The sequence below is a fragment of the Chironomus tepperi genome, unplaced genomic scaffold (assembly GCF_022539635.2).
Source record: "Chironomus tepperi strain 1889 unplaced genomic scaffold, CSIRO-AGI_Ctep_v1 contig_465, whole genome shotgun sequence".
Taxonomy (NCBI): Eukaryota; Metazoa; Arthropoda; class Insecta; order Diptera; family Chironomidae; genus Chironomus; species Chironomus tepperi.
The window spans coordinates 365,893-391,813 of record NW_027226587.1 but is presented as its reverse complement, the minus strand read 5'-3'; the positions used below and the strand labels follow the sequence as shown (position 1 = coordinate 391,813).

General features: G+C 33.4%; 1 protein-coding gene across 1 annotated transcript in view; it reads right to left on the bottom strand.

The window, feature by feature from the left end:
* Positions 1-4,671: 4,671 nt before the first annotated feature.
* jef (major facilitator superfamily domain-containing protein 6 jef) overlaps positions 4,672-25,921 on the bottom strand; it is a 92,223-nt gene continuing 70,973 nt past the window's right edge. The window contains exon 9 of the mRNA XM_070651557.1: positions 4,672-4,686. The gene's annotated coding sequence lies outside the window, so the exon portion shown is untranslated. The remainder of the gene's footprint in view (positions 4,687-25,921) is intronic.

Sequence of the window (25,921 nt, the reverse complement as noted above, 5' to 3'; positions counted from 1 at the left end):
AATATACTTTTTTTTGACAGATATTGTTGGAAATAAAAATTCATTGCTTTACTAAATGATCCCAAAGGATACGATAAATGAAAATATTTTGATAAATTTAAGATTAGATATTTTCTTAAAATATTGAAACTGAAAACGTACTCAATATTTAGTAATTGAGAAATTGGAACTAACCCGTGAAAAAACAGGCAAATAACCATTCTTTGCATAGTCCTGCTTTTATTCTGTTGCTTTCTTTGTACATGCTGGGTTCGGAGATGATAGATTGTAAATTTTACCATCATTATCCCAAAGGTCGAAGTCGATGGTGAAGTCATATCGACTTTACTTCACCAACTTCGACCTCTGCATTATCCTGAGTGGAGCTGACATCCTTCAGGCATGGTTAGGATAGGCTTTAAATCTATCCTTCTTCGTACATATCCATGCATAAGGCTCGGTCACCATCGGTGCATTTAATGGTCATAGAGATTGCCACGATAATGTATATATTTACTGACCAAATATCGTTAGTTTCGGAGTCAGACTTTGGCTTCCTTCATTGCTGATAGTCTGAATGTCTTTTATTTGACCTGTTGTTTGTTTTGATCTAAGGACGACTAATGGCGTCTAGAAGCTATGTGTCGCTTATTAGACTTACTAACTCACTTCACTGGCCATACAGATCAATTAGGATCCATGACCTCCCTCAGATGACGTTTAAAGTTAGCTCTGGCACTTGCTGTGGCTTCCAATTTCTAATATCAAGTGCAATACTGTCTTTAGAACAAGATATACAGCTAGTCAAATTGAAACCATTCAAGAAGATTGCCATTTAGTATGAAGCTTCTCTGATATTTTTGAATATTAACTACTGATTATGTCACAAATTTCAAATCAATTAAACACCACCAATTTCAATAATGTATCTATTCCATCCATTATCTATCATCTAGTAAAATGATTGTGGCTGTTAATCGCGATAATGCATTATTCCCATCATATGTGTATCACAAAAAAAAAGAATTAATTTATTTAATGAATTTATTAAAATCATAGCATATTCAATCTATACACGGAATAATGAATGCCCCTCTATGGCATGTATAATAATCAGTCATAATTATGACTATTTAAAATTCTAATAAAATAAGTCGTAATTGTATAAAATAAATGGTGTTGAATTACCAAATACAGCATTTTGCAATATGAGATCTCTTCTGTCCAATTAGGCATTAAAGCAATGTTATTTTAAAAATAAAAATTCAATTTTGCAGTCACTCGACACACACACCGACACTAGCTTCTCAAATTATTGAGCATTCTAGATAATCAAATGGCGTCATTTTTTTGTGACTGACTACTTCTTCATTATTTATCAGCATGAACTTGCTGAACATTTTTTTAAAATAATTTTGTATGTTGCTTTAAAGTTAATAGAATAAAGTCAATGATGAATATCACGGCGGGGGTAGAAATGAAGTGAAATACTTCAGCTGTACGTCAATGACTCATTGAAGTGAATTGCTTCATTCACAATAGCACTAACGACAACAAAATTGACAATTTTCAATAATTTGATTTTGAAACTTTTTTTTATATTTCTCATTTTGAATATGGATGTATGTATTGCAATCGACTTTTGTAATGCAGTTAGAATACACAAGTACCATATTTATTTTGTAAACGACCCTTCTCTCTTGTCACAAAAATGTTAGGAAAAAAATTGTAGTAGGACAAGGTTATGTGGTGGATTTAGAGCGCATATTATTGTGGAGCTGCTAATGAGTCGCTCGGAAGTGACATCCATCAACATATAGATCTTTTTGGACGTGAAATTGTTCAATTTGTTGCCTTTAGGCTCTTAAAAATACCAGAAACTATTAGGAATTGGCCACCATAATTCTAAACTAGATCACTAAATTCCTATGATAGATAAAGGCATCCAAATAAAGCAGTATTGAGAATCGGGAATTGACGAACGGTAAACAGTAATAGACTATGTAAGCAAAAGGGCAAAAGTGCTGGGAATTGAAAAATGACAGAAGTTGCCTAAAGACATATCCTGCTTCCGACGAATTCTAAATGCGGCAATGGGCCCTCTTGTGCCTTGGCAAAGGAAGTAAGTAAGTAAGACAGTAATAGATTTATCTTTAGACGACATATTTGAACGGTCATGAATCCTAAAAAATCTATACGGATAGAGAATTAGTTAGGTAAGCAAATACTAAAGGCCTCATGAAAAGAGACTGTGGATGGTGATCGCTACTTACTTACCTACTTCGTTGACCGTACAGATCAATTGCGATCTATGACTTCCTTCGAATGCCACCTGAAACTGGTTATATCACTGGCTTCCACTTGTCAATTACCAATACCAAATGCAATACTATCTCTGTCAACAACTTGTTTCCACGAATTCTTTGGTCGTCCTTGTAAAGATAGAAACAGTCTAAGAATCAAAATTGATCTGCAGATGTGTAAATAGGATCATTTGTATGTCTACTTCTAAAGACAAACTTGGTGACAGAGACAATAACAGATTCAGATGGAAAGCATTTTGTGGTAACCTAGGTTCCACCTAGAAGCTTGATTACAGTAAGTAAGTACTTTTGAATAAGAACCTTCAGATAATAACCATAAAATAAGGCTCAGAGTCCGAAGTTGACTAAGATTTTGTATGGAAATGTCGATTTGAGTCGACTAGACTCTATATAAAATTGGAGTTGACTTCAAGTTGTTTTCAGGACAAACTGACGAATCCAACACATTTCCCACTAAACTAAACACCCTTAAAAAATCGTTACAAGCCATCATCATGTGATTCCCATTCTTCCTTCTTCATTAATATTTACGAGGTAGTTTCATGCATGCGTATTTGATAGCATAAAACTTCAGCACAATGGTTTTGATCACTACTTCCCCGAATGGATAAAAATACATTAGATCTAGTCATCAACAGGACATTAGCTTGCCATCAACTAGTTATAACGTATTTTTGTCCACTCAGGATCATTTATATCAAATTGTCCTTATTCCTTCTATAGGATCATAAAAGCAGTGCTGAAGTCCACAATCCAACCTGAATATCCTTGAACTAACAATTCCCTTCATTGATAACTTGCTGTGATACACACACCGTTATTGAAAATTTCATTTTCATCCCCTTATTTTTTGTGTATTCATTCCAACCATTTTCCTTCATGTCCCATAATGCGCCCTTCCTTAATATTGTATGTGACATGATTCCGCCATTGTTATAACATTTTTTTTATCATATTTTATACAATATCTAAATGTATACGAATCTGGTTTGAGGTTGTAATTTACCATATGATGTAATTTTTCATGCAATACTTTAAATGGAATTACTTGCCATGTCTGTAGGAATATTATTGACGAGAAGGATGAATGAATGGTGGCATTGTCGTAATTATATTGCTTGTGAAATTTAATTTGCTACAATAATATTGATTTATGGCTCGTTAACTTTACTTTTTTTGTTGTTGTTGATGATGATGCGTATGTATGGAATGTTAACAAGTGAAGTGTGTTAGATTGTCGTAAAGTTATGTAATGGATTAATGGAAAATTATGTTCTAGATTCCATTTCGTTGGAGAATTGAGGATGGTAATGTAAATGGATATTTAATTAAGCGAGATGAAGGATTTGTTGCAGGATGTTGGATTTTTTTGTGCCTTTATATTAGAGTTTAGTCATTTAGGGAACGAATTCTTGTTTAACATCTTCAACCTATTCAAGTTAGTAAGTAAAGTCAGTAAGTAAGCTATTCAATAGTCTAGATTCCAAATTAGTTTTACTGTGATTCGTATTATAACGTTCATTTTAGATTTGAATAATATTTGTTTTACATAGTTGAAAACCCCTTTGTCATATAAATGCTCAGTTGTTTTTAAACTCCAAAGAATAAACATTGTTGTGAATTGATAAAATCCGTAAGAAGTTGTTAATTACACTAATCACAATTACATAAGTGGAACACGAGTTAACATTCTGAACATTTAGTTTTCATTTTCCTACATGGTAAGTCATATCTTTAAGATATTAAAGGTTATTCAACAATTTATTCAAATAACACGTGTAAATTCTAGAATTGAAGTGAAAAATAGTTAAATTTTCCGCATTTGCATCTCTTTCTGTTCAGATTATACCACAACAATTTATTGTTTCAATTTCCGATTGTAATATGGACATTATAAACATTGTAGTGTCGAATCTGCCAAATCTCTATGGTTGAATGGCTTAAGCCCGGTTAGGCAAAGAACAGGATATTTTTGAAGACTTGTGTTCAATTCCCAAGGATTTGATTAAAATACCAACAGAAATAAAGAATATTTAACTTGATTTGAAACATTATTCCCGATCTTCACATATTAATATGTTGCTAGGACGACAATTATGCGGATAAAATTAAGCGACGAAAACTAGATATTGGCTTCTAAACGTTTATCAAGTGACTGACAAATGGGAGGTAATTAGGTCAAGACCCTGCTTAGACATCATTCCTGAATGAACAAAAATACGTTAGAACCAGATATCAAAAAGACTGTATATTAACTAGCTATAACGTTGTCTGCTCGGGGTTTTTTTTAACATAAAATGATCATGAAGCCGAAAATAATGATGTTTACAAGGTATCATGATCGCATCAAGGTACCATTTTAGCATGCTCATTGTCTGTTAGGGTAATGTCGTGTCAGTCAAATCGTTTTAATTTGACTTACCTATATAAATTTTTACCTATATTTTGATGTTGAACTGGATATGGTTTCATTCGCAAATTCGTCACTAGATATCAATGACATATCTTAAAATTCAACCAATATGTCCTTTTATAGTTCAAAAAACACATTTCTACTCTAAATATATGATCCCAATTTCTTGCAGACATTCAACTCAACATTTCTTTTTAAATTCTCCCTCTAATCTCACACCTTTATACTCCAACAATTTCATTATTTCTTTGTCATTTCCATTCTTTAATGTAATTTGATTATAACGTTAAACTATATCGTCACCACATAACTAAAAGAAATTTTGTCTTCCTTTATGTGCTATAGCCATTATATTTGAAAGTTTTGTATCGTTTTATTAAATAAAGGTAGAAAAATTTTGAAAAAAGTATGAAGGAAGAATGAGAAAAAAAAGTGGGCATCACATTTCAAGGTGTCGTATAAATGGGATAACATATCTTGAGAATTATTTGTTCCTTCTTTTTTCAAGTTTGACACTTTTCAAACCACATAATGGAATTAATGGAAATGGATCTTTTGGAATTGATCAAAATTCCTTTATGTGCTTCAATATTCTGATGAATTTTGTGCTGTGCTGCTTAATTCATTGACAATCTTCTATTATTAAACTTTCCTCATATTGTGAATGTAACTTTTAATAAAGCAACGGCATGAATATGTTTGTTAAGGATAATTTTCGTTTTGTAAACAGATCTATTCCTTGATTCCTTACTTTATTGTTGACTATGTGGGAATCATCTATGTCTTTGATGATGCTCCTTTAGTGAAAGTGATGATTTTTTTGAATTATTTATGTTGGGTAGGTCAATGCTACGTCACAGTATTTATGATAAGATTCGAAGTTGCTCTGGCGACACAAAATGCTGTTCACCAAATTGTGTTCATTTTCTGGCGCAACACAAAATGCAGTTTACCAAATTGTGTTCATTTTCCCGAGCAGCATAATTCAAAAGTATTGCTCTGTTACAACATTGACAACAGGCCTCGAGGGTGAATTATCGGCAGGCTGTGAAGGAGACTTGACGACATCGTATCGACGGACCATTTTTATGTGGTTTAGCCGCATTATTGAACAATTTTCATTATCCCGAGCAGCAAAATGTGATTTGTAGAGTGTCCCTTTATTGCTGCGTTGATGGCAAGACAAGACAGTATCTTGGTGACTTCGTGAACGTCCATTTTGCCCAAGATTTCCGACGAAAAATAAAATTTGTCACAATCTGCTATTCGGATCATTATTTACATACCTTACCTGATAACTAGTCACACAAATCAATCAAAATTAAATATTAATTCCAAGTTATTTATTTTATCTTGAAATGGCTTGTTAGCCATGCAATAAAGTACAATAAACGGCAATATAGATATTTCAAAAATCAAAAACTTACTGTGTACCCATGAACAATTAATTATCTAGATATGACTTTAATGATACAAGCTGACTTATTTTTATTTGTTTATAGATTTATTAATAATAACAAGATCTTTGATCTTATTAATTGAAGTTGTTAACTTTAAATATACAGTGTGCATAAAATGACAGTAAATATTTCTCAAATAGCATGTTTGATAAATCTACTGCGCAGTTTTAAAGATTGCTATCTTAGATGTATCAACAGGAGATTTAAATGCAATTTTAACTTCAGTAAAGCATTCATATGGAATGTAGGTTTCTAGTTTTGGGGTTGATACCAAGTGTTTCTATAGAAAAAAGACCCGAACAAGGCTCCGCTATGGAAGTTTTAGTGCTCTGCTAAAACTTTTTCATTATAACCAAATTGAAGCCGCCTAAATTTGGCAATTCACAATTAAATAATGCACCATGGCCTTCGTCCTCAAGCATTAGTTCCTAAAGTTCCAACACAAAGTGTAATAATGTCTATACAAATAGTCTACTTCTAAGAATTACTAGACTTCCTTTGCCATCTACAAAATTCAAATTCACAAACTTCGCTTAATGGAGCTTCCGCAGATCCTTTAAGAAGAAGAAGCGCTTATTCGCTTTGCAATTTTTGCTACAGAGAGGATATTAAATGTCTACATTGCTTTTTCATTTGCAATGGTCTTATTCATCAGGGAGTATTAATACCGGAAGGCAAACTAATGGTGATCAAGCTAGTATCATGGTGATATCCACAGAACCATATACTATCAGTCAAAAAGACCGATTCTAGGTACCTTAGTGGTATTTCTTTAACATGAAAGTATGCTCAACAGCAGTTAGTTAACAGCTAACATGCAGTTAGGGGTATCTGTTGTATTGCAATCTAACAATTAGGCTATGATTTCCTAAAAACCAGAACAGTTGACAGTTAAAAGTAATTTTCTAGCAATTCTATATGCATTTATCCATGATATAAACTTGCTTCAATCTAATTTTTAAATTTTCTGGATTTTAGGGTGTGTTAAGGCTCACAAAGTCACTCAATCAAGAAATCAACATAAAGCTATAAAGACTACTCAAATAATAATTTAAAATGATTAAAACAAAAACAATTCAAAATTCCTGCCGATTGGAATTCCTTACCAATTTAAAAATTCACATTCTCGATCCACCCCTTACTCTAAATTTTAAAACTTCCTGCCTTCAATGACATACAATTAATTTTTTTTCTGTACAAAAACAATTCTAGACACCCAAGAATTTATCCTTTATTTTCTGAACAATGGCAAAAATTACTTAACCAGTCCATACCCTCTCAAAAAAAGCCCAACAATTAAAGTAAAGCCACCCTTAATCAATACCTCAACAAATATCACAATGCATCGTCATTGATTATAATGAGATATTTAATTCTATAATTTCTATCCAAAAACTCTATAAATATGCTTCTGAATTATGTCTGGTCTGCAAACATCATAACAACTTAATTATGACGTTTGGCAACAGGTAGGAAGGTAGAAATTAAGTAAGATTACCACATCAAAAAATAAACATTGTGTGTCCTTTTTTTAAAAAGCTGTTAAGGAGGGAAAAAAGATGAAATTTTTATGAATGAATGCCTTAATCCATAAGACTTCCATCGATGGACGTCAAGGCACTAAGTAAATGATATTTTTACCTAAATATCCATCAACAGCAACTGGAAAGGACTTTGGCTATTTAAAATATCTCTCAAAAGTGTGTCTAGACTATTCATAACACTTATACATCCCATCTTCATCCACTTATTCCGTCGTCATCTGTCTGAAATGCATTTCATTGTGTTAAATACCAGCATGAAGTAGCTTAATGATATAATGTTTAACTGTAAACAGTAATTTTGGCTAATTTATCAATCAGAAAAGAATTTTGATTTTTTTTATGGATGGAACAGTAAATTAAACTTAATCAGTTCCGGAACATAATGAGCTACAAATTGATTTGATATTATCATATTTAATGACAATACGGAAGGAATTTAATAATTATGATATTAAAGTTGCTTTAAAGTGAAGAAATGAATGAATCGTTATGCTGGAAATAATTTTTAAAGACACATTCTAGTACTGCAGTACTGCGTGTACATTGAGGAATTGTGTCTTGGATATTTTGTATGAGTTGTGGAAGTTGACATGTGTTTGATTGAATGTTATTGTGATTTTTAGGGGCATTAATAAAGTGAGAAGTATTATTTTATAGAATTGTTACATGAAATTTTAATTGGTAATGAATGTTTTTGTGAGGCACTAGACATAACTAGACATAGGCTAAACAATTTTTGGACAATTTTAAAACCATAATCACGTTGATTTATCAAAATACACATGTAGTAGAATCAGATATAGATGATCCATTCAAGACATAAAATTTTAGGTTTTGGTACAGGACAGAAGTATGTTATAAGGGTTTAAGACCTTTCCTGAATATTCCGAATGACCCTCCTAGCAAAGGAACGTAGACAGAAATTTTTCGAGGCAACAGCTTCCCCAGAGATTGAAGCAGACTGAAAATAATGGAAAAATTGTGCTTGTCGAAAGAAGTTTGAACCTCAAAATCTATCCTTAAGTACGCTCCTGCGCTAATATAGTCGATTTCTCGGGATGCTACTACCACCCCTCGACTCTTATTCAAGGTATGTACTTAAACCCACCTACACCTATTCTTGGCATTAACTTATGGATAAACCTTAGAGTATCCACCTCGTGTTTATTTAGGGTTAGGTGTACACACCGAGAAACCGACCCCTGGGTCCAATTTTTATAGACATACTTCATGTTCCTATATCAAATTTGAAGCAAGCGTCTTGTTGTTTACTCTACATAAGCACTTAACTGGTTATTAAGCGCAAGAAGTGAGTTTGATGTTGATCTGAAGGGATTAGTTTAATTCCGAATAACGGGTTCCGGGTGGGACTCGAACCCACGCCCTACGATTTCTGGTCGCATGCTCCTACCACTAAGCTATCGAGGGTTATTCGACTATATTGCAAAGTGCCATTTATAAACTATAAATTTACTGAAACGCCAATTCAGGAATCCAATTTCAACAGGTGTGAAGGCAAATCACTGTGATAACAAGGGTTTCCAAAATACCTGTCCAAAAGATGATGGGAACGGAATTCTGGAAACCCTAGTAATAGAAATTCCTTAAATCCCAAAATATCACGGCCCGAATACAATTCCACCAAAAACATTCCACCTTACACTCTAATTATTAATTATATATTTTTGGAGTAAGCAGGATTTTTATTTAACAATCTAACATGTTCTCAAGCATCATAATACAACTGCTAACAAGTTCCAATTTTAATTAAAAATGTTCTCTGCATTTCTGAAATAATTATCTCATTATCTCAGTTTGAGTACATACATTTCTCAGGTATCTCAGATAAAATTAGTCTTTAATTTAGTTATAAGCACAGCTACTAATTTGATGTAACTAATTTACTTGATTTTTGAGTCATAATAGATGCTTGACCTTATGTCAAGTGCAATTTAAAGGCAGAGATAATTTCGTGAATTGAAAAAGATTGTCAAATTTTGATAAAGAGCCAATGATGAATTTTATCGATTATTAATGATATGCTTGAGATGGATTCAATGGAGGCAGTGGTGCACAACCTGTGTGACGCGCCACATTCCGATAGTTTTTGAAATTTTTTAAAAAAAGCAAACAAAAAATTTAAAATTAAAAAAACCGTTACAAAAAATTGTTTTTCAATATTCGGAGGGGTAAGGGGTGGGGGCCGATGCCACCCGTCCCCCTTGGCTACGCCCCTAGTGTTCCGTCAAATGTAGTCAGAAATGTCATGAACCATATGCACTGCGCAATTTTGATCGTGAATTATCACCAAATTATGCCACCAAAAAATAAAAGCTTGTCCACCACTGCCAATAGGCACTTACAGAAATTGTTATTGACTCCTCGACATCATAGAAAATTAATTGTAATTTGACCATCAAATGAAAATGAAATGAAATTTTTTTAACAGCTTAAAGTTATGGAAAAGAATATAAAACCATTAATTATTTGCAATTTTTTTTTTTTCATATCTTTAAATATACTCTTTATTCTCACAAAACGGTTCGTTTTATGTGTTTTGACAGCGGTATACATCTTAGAGTTCTTATTTTTTTTAAAGTCTCATAATAATTTCTTATTTTTAATACTCTCTACTTTGAGATTTATTTAATTTTGCACGCTTGAAAGTACCTTAAGTAAGCGAGAATATGTTTCATTCTGTTACTATAGTTTTGTGAGCAATTAGAGTAGCGGATGTGATTTATCGGGAATTTTTTTGGAATTTTGAGAATTATTAAAAATGAAATCATTTGCTGTACTGTACTGCTTTCATATTTTTATAGCAATGATCGACAGCCCTGCCATAATTCTTTTATTGACATCGTTACGTCACAAACTTACTTACTTACTTCGCTGGTCGTACAGATCAGTTGTGATCCATGACCTTCCACAGTCGTCGCCTGAAGCTGGCTCTATCGCTGGCTTTCACTTGCCAATTTCCGATACCAAGAGCAATACTAATTAGAGGCGGCTTCCATTTGATATTAATAAAGAACTTTAGCGGGGTCTGAACAGCTTCGTGGTAGAGTCATCTTCATTTATGTCGCTTGGGAGCGTCTTTTACTATAACGATCATCAATAGATATAATGGAGATTCTATAAACCTGACTTTCCAATTACCCTTCGATTCCTGCTCTTCTTTTGATCAGACTCTCGTCAATCATCCCATTAGGGCCATATGGAATTCACTTACAAATACTTTTATCAGCATACTCCATGCTTAGGTGCACTCACTTATACGCTGACCATGCAGAACTCCTTTAGATGGTGCGTAATCTTAGTTCTATTGCAAACTACACATGTTTAGATCACAAAAGGCAAACGATGCAGTAAAGACAACAAATCCGACCTCAGGGTGGTGTGACTCCCTCGTGCGACTAGAGTCAGAATTTTGGTTTGGGTCAAATTTTCAATCTGTTCTACGTTGTTTGCCTTCCTGGTTTACTTCTAAATGCTTTGAATAGTCAAAAAGATTAAAAGAATGATGAATATCTTTATGAACCAACTCTATACGATCATCTTCATACCACATCATCGCTATAATGTACTACAAAATCTACCGTCCCTTAAGAATCCCCAAAACCTATGAAAAATTTAGAATTGCCTCTCATTTAAGTAAAAAAAAAATAAAAATAAAATATTAAATCAGAGTTTAATAGTTGCCCTTTTGGTTAAGTTATTTAAGCACGCGGATAATTTAAACAGAAGGAAGATCAAGAGCAGAAGAATATAAATGAAAATTACTAGGTATAAAACTTACATAAATTGTGCAGCGTAAAAATGATAAATTCACCACACAAAGTATAAGAAGATTCGTTTAGTTTAAAAATGGCAATTTGTTTGACTTCAAGTTGATCATAAAACCAATAATTAGTCGAAATCATATATCAAAATTCTTTAAAAGCTAAATGACTTAATTTCTTTATGCACTTAAATGCATATCGATTGCGAACGTTTGTAAATTAAGGCAATTCACATTTCGTGCTTGCTAGTTGCTATGACTGCAGTTATTTCTGTATAAAAAGATGCTGAAGATGCTCGTGTTGTCAAGGGACACAAGCGCATTTTTGCCCAACGATCAGTAATTGATTGACAAATACAAGTAGTTCTATAAAAAATAACGATCAAATTTATTTTGAAAAATAACGGTCAAAATTAATTCAAATTTCTGACAAGGGAAAAAATTTTAATAAATCTTGTAAATAAATTGAAAATTAAGTAGAAAAGTGATTAATTAAAGCAATTGGAGACAGTTTAAAGCTACTACACCAAGCAATAAGCCAGTAAACTGATAAGAAAGAGCTCTAGCTTCAAATCGGGATACTTACAAGTGCTCTCAAAGAATTCTGTAAGTAAATTGAAAATTTCGTAGAAAAGTCATTAATTAATGCAATTAAAGATAGTTTTAAGCTACCAGTCCAAGCGATAATCCAAGAACTCAATAAGACAAAGCTAATGCTTCTAATCTTAACTCTCTAGGACTCTAAAATGTCTGGTTGTTGAGATTTCACGCATCACCCAGACATCCAGCCAGTCAATCTATCTGAAGTTATAAGCCACATTCTTTCAAGAATGCACTAAAAACTGAAGAAGAAGGTGTTAAGAAATTTTAAAGGCTTAAATGCCTCCCTATTTTTGCATGCTGTATTTTTATTCATACACTTTTTATTTAGCCTTCAGGTTATCAATAAATTTAATTTTTCAACATTAATTTTCTCAATATCTCTTTAAATGTAAATAGAAGAAAAGAACAAGGTAGAGAAGAAATGTGCCGCAAAACATCATTTAGCAATAAGAAGTGAAACAATGATAGAGTTTTTGTAAAAAGATATATATGTATGTATGTTGTGCAGTAAAAATTGTCCTCAAGCAGTGGCTCCGCACTTTTTAAAAAAAGGAAAATAATATATATCTTACAACTGCAAAATAATTAATGACATTCTTAAATGATACATAAAAAATATGCGAAAAATTTAACTGAGAAAAGTCTTTAAAAAAAATGCTAAAATTAAAAGAAGGAAGGAATGATGTTAAGGAATTTAAGGGGATCAGATGCTTTATTGAAGTAGATTAATTTACCTTTTACATTGTTTCTTTGAATTATTGCGGAGATGCAGGCTGTATTGAGTAATTAAGATGTAATGCATTTTATTATTCAGTGTTGTGCTTTATTTCTTCAAGTAGACAGATTGGCTTTCTGACTTCTTGAATTTATAGTTTTAAGAACTAACCTGCGGACAACTAAATGTATTTGTGGTTCCATTCGTCGTTCTGAGAATTAGACACATAACCAGCAAACGCATCGATTGTCAAATAAAATTGTATTAGGACTAGATGAAAACGATGCATAACAACAATGAAAGTGATAGTTGAAGATTGATAGATAGATAGAATAAAGATTAGGATCCGTAGAAGACGAAAAGGCACTGCGATCTATGATCTGTCTCAGTGATATTTAAAGAATTCCATTATATCTGCTGATCTTTTCACCGATCTCAATGGTTGAGCTACCTTTAAATCAGATCTCGAGTTTAATTGCAAATCAAGCGGTATTTAGACGATATTTTAATGCAAATTCCTGTCAAAATCAAACTAAACCATTTGTGTAGCTGTCTTCACTATAACTTAAATATTGTTCCCTCGATCTTCAAAATATGCTAAAAAGAAGTTATAAAGTTGCCGTCAGTTCATCCCTACTTCTGAAATGTTACTTAAAGATGTACAAGCATTTTGGTATTAAACTCTCAGGATTTCAAAGAGATGTTCCTAATTGACGTCCTTTGAATTCTTGATCTCCTGAAGTTATCAAAGTCGAGATTTTGAAAGCCGTTCCTAATAGTTCTTACAAAGAATTGAATTGCCTTGAGCTAAAGAACTTGTTCAAGCCTGACATCAGGAACCCATGCATACTTTTGGTTAGGAATCGAACCCGACTTTTGTTTGATTACTCAACTGATCTCCCACAAATGCCAACTTGATAATTCTTGGCATTCGAAGTATGAGCTTCTTATTTCAATATACTTATACACTAGTTTCATTGGCCACTAACCGAAACCACCTTTCATATCCATATTTACAATTAGCTCCTCAAATGTTAAAAATCATTTAACATTCTTGTTGTAAAAACATGTTTTTTTTAACAATTTATGCTTTAATAGCTTAAAATGCTTAACAGTTGTCCATAATTTCCATAACCCGTTAACCAAGAATCTTTCCCCCTATTTGCCATAGCTAAAAGTAATCGCTTAAGAAAGAAAAGTAAAAAAAAATCCTCATCGTCATAACTCAATTACACTCTCTATGATGCCATCAAGTAAGAATCTCATTCCATCATGCTCATGTAGTCTTGAGGAGTAAGAAATTGTATTTTTTTTTATGCCACAATTCATCATTTTCGATATCTTTTTACCTCTTTCATACCACGAAACATATTTATAAGTGTTTATGAAGATGTTTAATATCCAAATCTCTTCTCTCACTCGACTGCTTGTCGCTCTTTTCAACAGCAATAAAGAATGAATCGCTTTGGCTTTTTCAAATGAATAAAAACAACAAAAGAAATTCCTGAAGAAGCAAGCAGCAGCGCCTTATACATATAATATTGCAATGCGGCACTATGTGCTGTTATGATTAATGGATCGATATTTTGAACTTTGTTGGCTCATGATGTTTTATGATGATGGACATATCGATAATGTTACCATGCCATGCTATGGCTCATTCTCTACCCTATACTTTTTTATTTATATGGTGTCTTTGACATAGCGCGCAACAAATTGATTGAAATTGCTCTATGTGTGTGCTATAATGCACTTTATGGACACTCTCTTTTATTTCTGTGTATGTGCTGTAAATTTTCGACGAAACAGAAGAAAAAAAATCTAAAAGAAGATTAATTGCCTTTGGAAGTTAATTGCATTCTATCACTTCTCATGTACAGATAAATTGGTGATGAAATTCACGATTTTTTTCTTTTCTGGACACCTGCAGAGTTCCTGACTATATCCTCAAATGAAAAATAATAATCAATTTATTTGTGGTATTATAAGCAAGGATAATGATGAATTATAGGAATATATAGCACTAATTGAATGTTGATGATCATCTTTACTTCTTGATCAAGTCCAACAGCCTTAATTTCTTACTTCCGCTTCACTTTCTTTTGTCTCTTCACTTTTTTTTATAATTAATCGTCATTTACTATTTATTTTCACTAATGTGTCGTCGTCATTAGAGCCAAAAATTCATTAATCCATGAAAAAAAAGGCAAGTAAACGAACCGTGTTTGGATATCTTTTAAATGTTGAAATTTATGATTAATGTTTATTGCATATTTATGCAATACGTTGATGTAGAAGATAAATGTTTGTGATTTTTTTTTGGTGCGCCGTGTGAATGATATTGATGATCTTTTCTGGTATTTCTGTAAATTGCCATAAATATTGATGAGATCCTAAAATGTTGGCATTTGAGTTGTTTGAAATGTTAATTGGTGTAAGCATACAAAAGAAGGCATTCTGAAGTTTACGAGGCAATGCAGCAAAATTGTGTTACAAATTTAAGAGACTTACTTACTTATTTCGATGGCTGTACAGATCAACTGTGATCCATGGCCTCCCTCAGATGTCGCCCAAAGCTAGTTGATCCAAGATCCAGAGTGACAAAATAGGTAAAGCTAGGCATGTGGAAACCATACTGAACCCTAGGAAGCGGGAAAACTCAGGTGACAGAGTTTGCCACTTTTGTCATTTGGTGTCTAGATACTCATTTAGCGCAAAATCCATATAAACTTCATGTGTGCTGACTTATGTAGCCTTGTGTCGCACGATAACAATGCCTCAAATAGGAACTCTGGAAGTATAGTTTTTAACTGACAAGAGCTCATGATTCTCTTTTCAGGTTGATCTTTTGTGTCACAGCCTACCTTGGTTTACCAGACATGTCTAGATGTCTTAGCTGGCAACCCCTACTCCAGGATATCCAAGTTTATGTGACACTTGCAATGGCACTAACTGAAACTAACTTACAACTGAAACGTATGTCCTACAATTCAAAGTGGAATCAATAGGAACTAATCATCTTATTTCGTAGTAAGTCACGACTCATGGCATGCTGCTAATGTTATTTCTATAAAGATCTATAAAGTATGTCGCAGCACATAGTCAGCGACAACACTACCCAATACCCGGTGCCATTCAATCTAATGAGTTGGTTTGACTGGAAACATCGAAAAATAGTCCGAATCCAAACTCTAACCACTGCGCCACTACTGCTTCTTTGATGCACAACTCAAACTCAACCTATATACTCCCAAAATACCACAATCCTGAATATCCCAACCAAAATTCAAAATAGCAGCACATTGCCTTATTAAAAATTAAAATTCAAATATCAACTAGTCACAATATTGATTTTCAATCACACAAAACTTCAACATATCCTAATTCCGACAAGACACGACATTATCTGATCAACAATAGATCAATAGTTTCATTCAATTTACATAAGTACTTACTTCAAGCTTCTATTGTTTATTAATAATGCGTGAAATTAATAATTTAGTAATTTACTGTAATTTAATATGAAACAAAAGCATACAGCAGCTTCATTACACACGAACCCTTATTATGATCTATTAAGAAATTATCCTCTACAATGGGAAATCCTGCCTTTTCAATTATTTAGATTTTTGAATGAATTTTTTATATTTTTTTAAATGAATAATCATGATATAAATGAAATGACAAGTAGAATGATGGTCATGACTTGATTGGAATGGTGGACGAAGCGCAAACTTAAGTTCTTCTTTTTGAAACTTAAGGAACCGACTCGCAAAACACACTGTGCTGGGCAGAGTGTCATTTGAATCCACCCTGCAATGTGGAATGGATTGATAATCTTCGATGTCATCTTCTGTTTTTATTCGCTCTACAGCATATCCAATAGACTTCCGATGTCAACAAGCATTCGAATATCTGCCAGCACCAAGTAATGACCTCTGTGTCGGATAGGTTAAGCAAGATCCCGATAATTAATGCAGCTTTTTGTACATCTCTATTTATGAGATTGTGGGTTCGATTCCCATCAAAGTCCAACTGTTGTCGATTTGACAAATGTTCGTACAGTACCCCGAGTGACAAAAAGTAGACATACTTACAGGAATACATATTCCTCATCAGGAATACATATTCCTGAGAGACAAAGATCATGCTTTCATGGAGCAGAAAGATCACTACGGTGCCTCCTAATGTGGTCTTTTTGCCTGTCAGAATATGGATCCCTAATGAACTCTGAACTTCGTATGGCTGTCAATCCAAATTCTATCTAGATGCAAGTCGTTACGTATGCAGCGAGTTAAACACTTTGATATTCTTGGTTTTATCAAGGATGTTGGCATTCTGGAGAGACTTTGGGATGGTAAAAAAGATCATTGTTCGCAGTTCCAATTTTGATAAGGTCAAAGCCTATATTACATTCTATTCGATGGCTGTCAAATAGAGTCCTGTATCGTTTGGAATAGCAACAACAATTCTGATCAGTTCTGAGCATATTGATTGAAAATTGAACTAATTTATGACATAAAGAAGTGGTGGGCGGCAACCCATGTGCCTTTTCCCGTCTCGGTCGAAGCTGATCATCAATGTGTGCCGCAAGAAATAAATAGTTGCCCACCACTGACATAAAGCATCAAAATTTTACTCAATTTCCCATCAAATCCCGCTACTTACCAACATCACAAAAATCCCAATACTTAAACTATTATCCTCTTTTGTTTTCTAATCAACAAGCGAAAAAGCAAGCAATGAAAACAAATAAAAATTCATTATGAGAAAAAAATTCTCATTTAATTGTCGTTTGCCATGAAACTTATATCTGTGGTTAATTTTTCAATAAAAGCATAAATTATGAAATGTGATATGTTCATTTGCTATTTACATACTTTTTTCGCATTGTCCTTTACGAGCTCATTATGATATCGCGTCAAAAATGAATATTATTCAAGAAAAACACAACAAATGAGAAGGTTGGAACAGAATTATGAATGAAAAACTTTAAGGTAGACAGTTTTGGACATATAAAGGAAGAATGAGAAATAAAAAGCGGAAATGTATTACGCCAGTCGTGGTTTGTTTTTACAATAACACAACACAACAGTTAATTGTAGCACTGGTTATGAATGATAAAAGCATGTGTAATGCCAACTGACAGACACAGGATATAATTATTATTCTTAGTTGTCACTTGCTTGATCAGCCATGAGTTACATCTTTTATTCCCCATTCATTGATTCAAAATTATTATTTTTACTTCTATGTCTTATTTCATATTTTTTTAGCAGCATCATCGTCGTTAACTTAACAATGTTCATGCACTCGGATTGGTGTTGGGTAAAACTGCATGTAAGATATCTAGCAGTTGTCATATGTATGACTAACATACTCAATTCAATGTCATTGTCATATAATGAGTTCGGCAATTATTTGCGCTCACTTTACCATGCAGATGCTTAACGTATTAATATTTTTTGTTCCTTCATACTTTCTTAATTGTGCCAAAGACGATGAAATTGTCAGAACCGTTAGGTGATATTGCTTATGGGCTGATTAAAGTTACCTCAATTTAGATAAACGTTAATGCAAATTATAATGATGATGATCATGCCTTTTTGGAATTGCCAAAAAATTACACGTTTTGTGAGTGTTTTAAGGGGATTAATGAACATTAGAATTAGAGCATGAAATTGATCACATGAACACTTAGCTAAGCAAAAGGTGTTGAGGAGGTAATGATTGTCTTTTGTTGGAGATATTCTGATATAACATTTAGAGATATGTGGATGAATGTTTAAATAATTCAAATTAGATTAGACTGATTCTATTTCCGAGACTATATCCTATATTCAGAATGCAACAAACTGCATTTTTCGCCATAACCGACCAATTTTATCAACCGTCTCGTTGCCGCCAAAACAAATTTTCGAATTATCGGAATTATCGTTAATACGACGACGTAGCAATGACATAGCGAGTATGGTTTGATGTTCGAGAATTCTTAATTACTTACTTCCTTGGATGAGGCGCACGTGGGCCCATTGCTGGCGGAGAAAACATTTAAAGCCGGTAATAACCTTCGAGAACTTGAGGCAGTTCGGAATATAAAGGACTTTGTAGGGTTCGCCCAGATGTGCAGCCCTGCTGCTAACCTGCAGTTCTCTACATCTATGCAGCTATGCGAAGCAAATTTTGGCAAACCCTAGACTTTTGCATCTTTTTCTACAAAATGGATGAATGGTTGTTCTACGCAATTTATTCAGCACTGTTTTTGATCATCCAAGAATGCTTACGGAGAGATGGCATGAGATGGACCCCAGCGGTTGTCGGTCCTTCCTTCATAGAATATACAACTGCTCTTTTATTATCAAAGGTGAATCTATCCAGAACAACCCAATATGTTTGCTTGGGTACCGCTTGTTATGTTAATGGTAGGACACGTAATGGTCGGGAAGGTAATAGATTGAGTTCATATTTGGATTTAGGAGGCGGTAACAAGTAACAGAATCAAATTTGGACGCCATCAATGGACCAAGACCAAGACCAACGGACAAAGACCAAATAGTACAAATCAGTTAATTGATCAAAAATCCAGCTTCGGGCTGTGATGCCGTGATCCTGACTTGGTATTGGACCATGCCTGAGTCTCACCGGTCTGGTGCTAAGAATTGGATCTACTAACCGACTTCTGCTATTCTCCAAAAGGCTTATGCTTAAGGTAATTTAAATATACAAATTAGGCTATAACCATAATCGCATCTGCAATTGTATCTGAATATAATCATATTAATGACCAATACATTCCCTTTTGAATAACCCCAAATGCTTACTAAGTGGATTAACACACAAAAAAACCTTTCATTGCAATTGAATTTAATTAATTTTTTAAAGGTATTTTTTTCGACAATTGAAAGTAATCACAAGAAAAACAATTTAACCTCCTTCATCATAAATCTCTAATGCACATTCCCTATATCCATTGTAAAACCTCTTTATGTTCATCATCATTACAATTCTTCATTACAATTTACAACAAACGGTCATAAAGTGCTTTTATTTCGAAAAAAAAAAATCGATTTACGATCAGCACTTTCATTCAATTAATTTTTTTTTACTACTGGTACGGCTGCAGCCACAATAAAATAATTTGTTGTTTGTAAGCCATGCTACATGCCATACTGTTGTCATTACAATTGTATTGAAACACAAAATATCAAATGGAAAGTAAGTAGCAGAGCATTGAACAAAAAAAATGGGTATTGAATTGAAGATTGAATATTTTGGGTAAATAGAAAGAGATGGAAAGCAATACGGCAGGCAGGAGAGTATTAGATTAAATCAACTGAACTGAGGTATAAGTGAGAAATTTACTTTTTTGTATTTATCCATTGTTGAACGACTTTTTTTTTCACAGCTTTATGGTCTAAATCAGATCAATAGTTGTTGAATGAATGGAGTGACTGAATTCATATTATAGCACTCACTCAAAAATATATTGGAAGGTCTTTGCACAGTGGAGTGACGATGAAGAAGGAAAACAAGTTGAAAATGTACCAGCTGCTATTGAGTGACTGAAGCGCATTTTTGGTCCAGTGAACGGAAACTGATTATTTTGTTACTTATTGTCTTGGCTAAGGCATACGTTGGCTCATAGCTGCACGGAGAGAACCTCGATAGCCAGCTCTATCCTTCGAAAACTTCTGCCAATTCAGAATGTAAAAGACTTTTGCGTCCTTTTTATACACATCCAATTCAAGAATTTCTTAGTATTCCTCTAGATCTGCTTGAATGGACAAAAATATGTTATGACTTGTTGATGACAAGGTAATGTCCAGTTGATGACTAGTTCTACAGTATTTGTGTCCACTCGGGATCTCTTACCATCCACAAAGTCCGAAACTGTCGTCTTATATACGAAATTGAAGAAATTAATTTATTAACGGTTATTACAAATTCAAATTTTCGAGAAAAATTGAGCATCATTCGCAGCTAACTTCAAGTATATTGACAAATGAAATTTTGATCATTAATTATCGAACTCAGGAATTATTTCAAGATTTATGACTATGTGATGTCTGTGACTGTGTCTGTTCAACTAGTTTTCGACGGCACCCGACCTAAAGACCAGATAAAGTGTTGAGTCATTCGCAGTCAACTTCAGGTTTGTTTACAAATGAAGTTATATTAATTGATTTTCAAATTTGGGAATGTTTACAATATTTAAAACTATTTAATGTCTGTGTACGTGTCTGCTCAACGATCCTGAACAGCACCAGACCGAACTTCCAGACAAAGTGTTCCATTAAGCTGCCTTTTTGCCAATAATACGCTAAAAATGTGAAATGAAAGAAACTTTCATTCGATAAACATCTCTCATTCCTTTTACAGTTGTTGTTGACGCACTGATGCATGATTTTGATGAAGATTTCTTGGATATACAAGCTTAAGAAGGTAGAAATTATTTTGAGAAAATAAATAAAATATTTAGACTCTATTTTTTTGTGTGTTATTAAGTACAATGATGGTTTTGTATAACATTTATGGTTAATGCTCAATACTTTATGCTGAATGATTTGAAAGACATCAACATCAAGTCAATCAATCAATAATTTTTTTTCTATCGTCTATAAAATGAATGAAAAATCGAAATGTAAAATGGCTTTTGGAGATTTTCAACGGGTTTTTGATTCCGAATAATTACAATTAAGCTATTTCATTAAGTGCACCTTAAATACCGTCAATTATGTGCTACAAAAAAATCAATGAGTTTAGGCGATTGATTGAGATTTTTTTGGAAAGGACTTTGGAATCATTTATAAATGATGTTCATAATATATCAACAGAAGAATTCTAAGAGTTTGGAACTGCCATGAGATCATGGAAACCTTCATACCCGACCTCCTTCCTTGCCAGCTTTTTGATCTTGTAGACCAATTACTGAGTGGACATGTCAATTAAACGATCCGAATTCTGATTTTTTTATTTCTAGATCTGTACCGAATTAATCACCAAGTCCAAGTTACTACAGGCTGGCCCTTGGGACGGATTTGTGATATTTGGGTTAATTAGTGACAGATCAATTTCCAGTTAGTGTCTAAATCTTATGCAATTCTGTCTATTGTGAGTTGATTCCCTTTGATGAAGATTGTAGTCGGTTCTATCACCGGCTATACACTTGAATCATAATCGTTAAATTTATGAAATTGAACAGTGCTACTGCAACTATGCCTCATGACACATTCCCGATCGACAGACATTTGTATGTTGTTACCGGACTTGCTGCCTTGGTGCCATGGCATGCAACATTGTTATGCATGCTGATCCGCCAATTTTATTGTCAGATTTAAACCGAATCCAGCACTAAGACAGAGTTACGCCAGTCTAGGCCGGTTTTTTAATCGATAAACCCATTTGTGATGTTTGGATTAGTCAGTGACTGATCAATGTCCAGTTGATGTCAAGTTTTAATGCATTTTGGTCTACTCAACCTGGTGCAACGTCCTGAGAAGCTCAAATCATTAGCTGGTGAGCAGTGAGATCCCAATCGACGATAGACTCTATAGCTTTTGCCTGACTAGCCTCTCAATTCCAAACACCCTCTAACGACATGAATCATAGACGTAAATCATAAACGACCAATTTGCAATTCACGAGCCATTAAAAACCTTGAATGATTGATATTTGCATAATAGTCACAGTCATTGCATGAAACTCGTTGATTCAATTTTAAATTGATCAGATTTCTAAAATGGGGCTGTGTTAACATGATCTGTGCTTGATCTAAATTCCTGCAATTTACTAAGTGATATTTTGGCATTTTTATGAATTTCCTTATAGCTTGCCAGATTTATTTATTTTTGCATGCTACGATCCTCATTGTCCTGTGTGTTTTCTTATTAAAATTACCATGGATAAATTTAAGGCATTAATGTCCAAAAATAATAATGTCAACAAAAGATTTATTTATGCAACGCAATGATATTCTATTTATGGTCAAAAAAAAGGCATAAATAACTAGAAATGAATAAGCAGGCAAAAGAAGGAATCCAGGTGAAATTTCAAGATAATTTTTTTTTTCGTCATTATTACTTTAAAAAGGAACAGAAACATAAATAAATAAACTGAGACTGTATCTTTCACAAAAAGTAGTCTATAAAACTTTGTTGAAGGAAGTATTTAGTTATTGTGGTGACAACAGAATCAAAGAATGATCAATAATCCATATGGATTATCCCTTAAGTAGTAAAAATAAATAGCCCACAAATTTCCATTCAGTTCCAAACATCAATCCCTCAATCTTTTACTTTATTTTTAAGTATAGAATAAGAAAATAAACTTTTTTTAAGGAGAAGAAGTCATGAAAGAAAGCAACAAAATAATTTTGTGTGTGTCTTTTAGCACTAAATAGAATTCCAAGGAGATGATGAAAGAGACAAAAGGCTACCGGACTGAAATATACATCAATAGAGTTCATAATGATTTTGCTACCTTTACACATAAAAGTATAATTTAGAAATGATATGGTTTCAAAAAGGCTTGGTATGGTTGTGCTGTTTTGTGAATTGATACTGTTCATATGCCCTCACAGAGAATGCGCATACTTGGAAATCATTGAGCTTAAAGCAAGAATTTTCTTAATTTTTTCGAGTTTTTGAAAAGAAAATTGCAATGCGAAACTCTAATTTCAAGTCAAAATCGATTTAATTGAAGCTGTTCCTGTTCCTGACACAAATGAAAAATACTGTATCATGTTTCTAGGTTTCAAATGGTCTACCATATGTCCTAGATGGATAATGTTTGACGATAATGGATGTGTCCGTGCCGAAGCCTTTTTCATTTTGGTTGCTAGGGAATTAGTCACATATAATCCTGTCCATTCATAAGAGCCATTGGTCTATTCAATAGTAAATTCATAGATGCACTTTATATGTCCATTGGCATTGAGGTCGTCCGAAAATATTTAGCAATCAATTATAAAGCAACTGGTTAAGTTGCTTCAAGAACGTAATTTTAAAAACAAGAACTGAACTCCGTGTGACTTTCAAAAGGTGGACAAATGGAGGAACAAGAAAAAAGATCGTTTTTAAGGACCGTTTTGATATATCTGTATCATGAAAGCAAGCTCTTTGACTCTTAGGGCTTGGTTCTCAGCAGACCTTAAAATTGACTAAGACTTTACATGAAAAAGTCATTTCAAGTCGATCGACTCCATATACAATTTGAATCGACTTTCAGCTCTGATCTCAGGAATTGTTTGAGTTTGTTCACTTTAAAGGTTCGGCAGACTTAGATTATAGTACATTCTGATGTACATATGATTCTCAAATTTACCAACAAAGTTCTATGAAGCTACTTCATCTCAAGTCATCATGACCCTCAAGAACAGCATATCTAGAACGCTTAAAAGCTAGTAAGCACCAAGAACAGCATAATGAAAAATAAAAGAATCATAAACTTCTTAACGCCCTCATGAAAGGTCATGCAAAAAGTAGCAGCAGCATCAGCTATAACAAAGATAAAGAAAGGCATTTTAATGTGTTTATAAATAAATCATGAAACGATATTTTTACGGATTTTTAATGCTCTGGAAGTTGAAAAAACACTTTTTCAAAGAATTACTTTCAATCTTTTCATTTTTTTCATGTAAAAATAATAATAATTTTCAGTAATTGATCATTCACCGGATACTCGGTTTATGAAGCGAATAGCAGTGAGTAGATGGAATATAAAAAAAATCAAACCTCCATCGCTTTTATTTAATTTTCAAGCTTCCTATACATAGTGTATAGTATGTTTCATGATATTAAACGATTGGTTGCACAGAATACTTAATTGAGCTCAATTTAACGGAGCTTTGATTAAATCATCTCCTCAATTTGTCGTTTGAGACTTTTTTCTATGCCTTTCTCACATACTCGTGCATGTATTTCTGCTTTTTTTTATCAATTTGTCCTTCACAATTTTCTCCTCTTTCTTTTATATTCTGATTCTTCTTCTTCTTCTTTCCTTCTCTTTTCATACATTTGACGACTGCTCAATTAAAGATTCTTTTTTTTAACTTGCTGTATTGTACAGGCATGAAATTTGATATACACATGAACAATTTGTGATGCTTATGGAAGAAATTTTCATTGAAATTAATTTTCTAGGATTTTGGGGTTTGATGGCAGTTGCAAAAAATAATTTAAATTTGTATAAATTGCTTGAAGGTTTATAAATAGATTAGAGTTTTATGGATTGTGGATGCTGAATTCGTTAAAATTGGAGTTCTTAGAATTTTAGATCTCAAGCGACTCTATCCGGAGAACCGCATTTCAGCCGTCATGGTGTCGTGAGAGCAACTTTACGTCTTTCCGTTAATACGACGTAGTAGCACGGACACGACGCGCTGTTCGAGAAAATTGATATTGACATTGAGCATGTATTATTCGGAGCCCAAAATGGTTTGGACTCGACAAAATCCCACTCAACTTCGAGCTCTGAACACAACAAAGCCATGTTTTAACGACTATAATGTGCTGCATGGTCCTCTTTTGTATCATTTGTAGTCAAAATATGGCTTACAGTCTTTTTTGTAGGTTACAGTCAGTAATAGTCTCAAACAAGCGGTTCTGATTCTACTATGCAGTCACTACCTCTACTATCGTTAATTTCACCTCTTGCAAACTAGCATAAGGTAGCATAATATCTATACTGTCCATAAATCGATCCCAAAATTTGCAGCTGACGATATTATGCCAATTTTCACTTTAAAGACCAAATCAGATATTGATACTTTCCCCAAACTCATCACATGGTGTTCAAATCCTCTCAAGCAACTGCTAATGGATCGAGTATCAATCTCTGTTAAAAACCCAGGATCAAGCATATGTTTTGTAAAACCTAAACTCAATATAAAGCAAATCCAACCACAAACAACAGTAGCCAAAATTTACCGCAAATTCACAAGAAGTCATCAACAAAAACTTCCAAAATCCTCATTCCACAAGACGGTACTCAAATAAAAATCATAATTTAAAAAGTATACGAACGTTTTATCAACATCACGAGACGTGATTTAAGGGTTAATACTGAGCTCCTATATTTGAGGCTACAAATACAAAAAAAAATG